The following is a 6,000-nucleotide window of genomic DNA, read 5'->3' on the forward strand; positions in this document are numbered from 1 at the left end:
CAGTGTATGACAAAATAATTAATATAATAGTAAGACATAGGAAAAAGGTATAAGATTGTAAACAGGGATAAACATGGGTAACCGCTGGACAAGGCCTATAAAGCAATGGCTTTGATCCCTTTTTTTCCTATAATATTTTATTTTTCTTTAAACTACATTTTTTCTTTTGTGGAGTGTATATTTTATTTAAAACAATTTTATTTGATTTAAATAAATAATAATTTAAAAAATATATTTAATTTTTGTCACAGTTGATCACGTATTTTATAACATAATATTTTAATATAATGTAACAGTAAAATTTTTATCTTAAATTTAAAATATTATAATAATAACTACTAATAAGTAATAATTAAGTCTACATATTTTTTTCTTAAAAGAGATTCTTCATATCAATATTACTAAATACTAATATTCTCTTAAAAAAGTAAAATTTAAAATAAAATTATTAATTGGTCAACAGATAATATTAAAAATAAAGATTTGTTTTCCCTATAAAACTAGTCTTATCTTATAACAATTATCTCTTCATTAGTTATTTACTTTATTCATTAGTTCCTTTTTTATATCATATTAATTTTACTTAAAATATATATTTTTATTATTTAAGTTAATAGTATAAGTAAACACTTAAATAGACCAAAATCATTAAAATATTCCATTATAAATCTTAATTACCTATTACAATAATAAGATTAAACATAGTAGTTTTAATTTTTTAGTTTTAATAAATAATTTTATTAACTCTCAATCCTTAGGTAAAGTTTATTAAACATAGTAGTTTTCTTTTAAAAAATATTTATTATATTAACAATAAAAATAAAATAAATATGTTTTCTTAAAAAAATTAGTATTTTTTATTATAATTAAATTTTAAAAAATATCTTAATAACTCTCAACAAATTCTCTAAAGACGTTGCCAGACTGCATACATGAAAACCTCAAAACAATAAACTAATGGCCATTTTCAGGTGCTTTCTAACCCACTTTTATCTTAATCTTGTTTGCATAAGGATAAAGTAATAGGGTCAAAAAACATAGATTTAGTCTTAAATGATGATGAAATCTTAAAATCGATATTGGAAGATTTGAATACCACCTCTGAACCTGAAGATAATATAGATCCCCTAACATTGTGCAAAGTCTCTGCCCTGATCTCAAGATTCCTTTAGAGGAATATGAGGGATGATGTATCCCTTGGAGGGTTACCCTTATAGTGAAGCTCCTAGGTAAATCTGTTAGTTTTAGCTACTTTAATTAGAAACTAAATAGCATATAAGGAAAGAATGGGTTCTGACAATCTTGGATTTAAACAATGAGTTCTTTTTAGTTAAGTTTGAAAACATAGATGACTATAAGTTTGCCTTATTTGAAGGGCCATGATTGATTATGGATCAATACCTCCTTGTTCAGAGGTGGAGACCCCTTTTTTGAACTAAAGATTATAATCTTAGAAAGATTGCAATTTGGGTCTATATCCCTGATTTGCCTTTGAGTTGTACAATAATAAATTTCTCTAGTAGGTTGGATCTTGCCTAGGGTCTATGTTGAAGGTTGACCCCTATAATTATTTGCTCTCTAGGGAGAAATTTGTTAGAATTTACGTTGAAATAGACTTTAGAAGAAAACTAATCCCTGCTTTTAAGACCTTAGGTCAAGAGTTTAAGGTAGAATATGAGGGATTGCATTTGATTTGTTTCAACTATGGAAAATATGGGCATAGGCAGGAACATTGTGTTGAAAATCTTAAATCTAGTATGTTAGTTATGGAATCAGATGCTAGTATAATTAATAATACAGTTAGTAATGAGGGCCTTTCACGTAGTAATTTCATTCTAAATAAGGACATGGTTATAGATTGTGCTCAAAATGGGGTAGGAACCAAGGAGGATCTTTTTAAGCCCTGGATGTTGGCTAGAAAACAATTTAGGAAAAAACTCAATCCTTTTCTGCATAATGGAACTCCTTCTAAAAATGGGAAAGCTAAAGAAATTTATGTAGGTTCTAGATTTGATATCTTCGGCAATCCTCATCTAGATCTAGAGCTAGATCAAGAAGCAGAAGTTAATACTCCTAGGCCTTTAGGTGCCATTCAGACTAAGGACTTCATGTCTGAAGATCGTTTACCTTATAAACAATTTAAGCCCCACAATTCCAACAAACCCAATGATTTTGCTAGGAAAGGAACCAAGTCCAGATCTACCCCTAAAGTGGTTAATGTTGGAAAAGGTAAAAGTAGTCTTCCTCAACTTGATAAGGATAACATCATTGGTAATGAACAGGTAGACCAAAAAAGGGATCTTAGGCAAGAGAGCAAGGAAATTCTTTTATTAATGAAAATTTACCAACATATCATAAAAAAAAAAAAAGACTTTAGGTCATAGTATTCAGGACCTAATTGGCCTCAATCTTGAGGCTCTTTGGAAATAGTAAGACTCCCCCTGACTGGATCCTACTAATAGGCTCCCAGATCTGCCTTTAAAGATGTAGCTAAATAGTGTTAGTGAAAAGGGACATAATCATTCTAGTGATAGTTATATCGTAGAGAATACTGTAGGGCAATCTCAGCCTCTTAAAGCTAATTCTAATTTTTCTTCCTTGAATCCATGAAGTGTCTTTTTTAGAACTGCAGAGGTGTTGGGGGTAAGACCTTCTTTAGTCTTATTAATAACCTTATTAAAATTTATAACCTAGATTTTGTTGCCTTCTTTGAACTTAGAATTAACCTTAAAAGAGCTGATTTGGTCATTAATAAATTCATCCTAGATGGCTCAACTAGGGTTGATGTTATAGACTTTTCTAGGAGAATTTAGTATTGTTGGAATACTAGAAAAATTAAGGTCATTGTTTTAGAGAAAAATAAGTATTTTATTCATTTAAAAGTCAATAATGGTTAAAGAGATTGGGTGTTTTCCCTTACGTATGCTAGCCCTTTGGAAGGGCTTAGAGTTGAGTGTTGTAAGTCCTTTACTAAGTTTAGTACGTCAATCAATTGTCCCTGGTGCCTTGCTAGGGATTTCAACTTTATTCTCTTTGAAAAAAGAGAAATTTGAGGGTAAGCCTACCAATTTGAATCTTATTAATCAATTTGCTAATTGTCTTAACTATTGTGGGCTCTAAGATTTGGGTTTCAAAATCTTTTTACCTGGCATAGAGGGAATATTAAGGAAATATTTGATAAGGTTGTGGCCAATGATTCTTAGAGGATGTTATTTTAGAATAGCTCCCTAATTTACCTTTCTATTTTAAAATATGATCATATTGCCATATGGTTGAAAATTAAAGGCAAGGGTAGTGATAGGCTCTGTCATAAACCTTATAGGTTCTTGACTTCTTGGTTGGCTCATGATAGTTTTAAAATCCAGGTCAAAAACTCTTGGATCAGCTCTAAATCCTAAATTGAAAAAGTTAATAACTTTAGAAATATTTTTTTTTGGAACTTAGAAGTATTTGGTAACATTTTTCAAAGGAAAAGAAGATTATTAACTAAAATTAGAGGCATTTCTAGCAAGTTAGATGTCCAGAATTATCTTTACCTTGAGAACTTTATGAAATCCTTGTGGCTAAAATACCAAAAAATTCTGGATTTTGAGGAATTATTCTGGTTCTATCACTACAAATATAGTTTGATTTAATTAGGAGATAAGAATAACAAGTTATTTCATAAGGCTGTGGTGATTTGTAGACAAAACAATCAGATTGAGGCTTAGATGATTAGGAATTTGATTTTTTCAAAATCCAAGAACTTGTAGTTAGGTATTTTAGTAATTTATATTTTGATCAGTGCCCTATTAGTAATCCTTTCTTGACCATTTCCAGGTTTCTTGTCCTTAGGGAAACTAACTTACCTTGATGGATTTTGATTCTAATTTAGCAAAAATTAAGGCTGCTTTATTCAGTAGAGACAACTTCAAATTTCCTGACCCAAATGGGTTCTATGTTTTTTTTTTTTCAAAACTCAATGGATGTTTTAGATCCTTTTCTACTTCAATTTGTTTATGATACTTTCAATAACCCTGTTAATATTACTGGTGTTAATGATATTGTCATCTCTCTAATTCCTAAACTTGATACCCCTAAATATATTAAACAATTTAGGCTCATCTCTCTTTTATAATGTTAGTTATAAAATTATAACCAAAATCCTTGCTAATAGAATCAGAGGGACCCTTCCTCATATTATCTCTGCCAACCAAACTAACTTTATCCTTGGTAGGTAGGATATTGATAATACCCTAATCTTGCAAGAACTGGTTCACTCTTTTTATAAGCTTAAACATAGGAACAATTACATGATTATTAAAATTGACTTAGAAAATGCTTATAATAGACTTAGCTGGAGTTTCATTAATGAAACTATGCAATTGATTAGTCTTAGCCCTAAATTTTTTGCCCTTATAAGCCATTGTATCTCTTCCTCCTCTATGTCTATTAGTTGGAATAATGATAGAACTGAGGCTTTTAAACCTATTTAATGATGGTAGCTAGGTGCATTTTCCTTTCAACAACACAGGTCCTTGTCTTTCTCATTTCTTTTTTGCTAATGATATCATTCTAATTATTAAAGCTAATTCTTATAATGCTAAAATTGTCTCTAAGGTATTAAGTAATTTCTGTACTGCCTTAGGTCTTTCTGTTAATCAAGATAAGTCTTCTATTTATTTTTAAAAAATATTGTAATTTTGCCCTGATTAAGGACCTGAGTAGGAGATTAGGATTTAAGAGCTTTGCTCAGTTTGGTAAGTATCTTGGTATTCCTATCAGTCCCCTTCACCCTACTAGACATGATTTTTAGTTAGTCTTATTTAATGAGTATTTCTAATTATTTTATGTAAGTTGTCGCTATTCCTAAAACTGTTTGCAAAAAAATTGATAAAATATGCAAAAGTTTCATTTGGGGTTCTCTAAGTGGAAAGAAATGCCACTTAATTAATTAGAAAACTATTTGTAAACCTAAGAATGAGACGGTTTGGGATTTATAGATATTCATATAGTCATTAAAACCTTCACAATGAATCTCTGTTGGAGGCTTATAACCTCCTCTAATGATCTTTGGTCTTAGGTTTTCTGTGACAAATATAAATTTGTCTTAGGTAAACCTCTTGGAGTTCATAACAGCTAACAATTTTTGCCTTTATAGAAAGGTATAATGGCTGTTTGGAATTATTTCTCCCTTAGGCTTGGTTGGGTTTTAGGTAATGGTATGATTGTTAGGTTCTAATATGACAATTAAACTCATAAGTTTCCAAAGCTTTCTAATTTTTCTCTTCTTCCCATTCATGAGAATGTTTTGGAGGATCTTGTGGCTCTCTATTCCTTTCAGGGTAATTGGGATTGGTTGAAAATTAGACAATTCTCCCTAGCTCTATTTGTGATTCAGTTGCTCTAATTGTTTCGCCTGTGCTTTTTAACAACCAGGATAAGGTTTTTTTGGAAACTTACTAGTAATGGTCTTTTCTCCATCCATTTTGCATATGTGATATGTAAAAATTGATTACTGAGCAAGTGTACCCGATGTCAGAGTAATATTATGAAAAATAGAGTACCAAGTGTCGTATCCACAGAGACTGTTATTAAAAATTACTTCCTTAATTGCGTAATTGTTAATGAATATGAGAAATAGATTTTGTTGATAAAATTGTTAAAATTAGAAGAATAATAAATTAAAAGGAATAGATTTCTTATGAAAATAAATTATAGAAAAGTATGACTAAAGGTATTCAAGGAAAATAGGCGAGTATCTAGACTGTAAATCCTCCTAAGTGTCCAAATAACTAAAATTTTTCTTCAACTACTTAGTTTCAAACCCTTATCGCTGCAGGAAATTCTGAATTAAACCAATACCTTTCTCAAGGATAATGATTCCTAACCCTCAGTTGATCAATTAGAATTTCTTCCTTACTTAATACCCCTAGATTGTGTAACGCTCCAAATTTTGTAATATTAATTATTGTTATTTATATAAATCTAAATGCATATTTTTGTGTGTGTTGATTTACT

The sequence above is a fragment of the Abrus precatorius genome, unplaced genomic scaffold (genome assembly GCF_003935025.1).
Source record: "Abrus precatorius isolate BTA unplaced genomic scaffold, Abrus_2018 Scaffold10, whole genome shotgun sequence".
NCBI classification, from domain to species: domain Eukaryota; kingdom Viridiplantae; phylum Streptophyta; class Magnoliopsida; order Fabales; family Fabaceae; genus Abrus; species Abrus precatorius.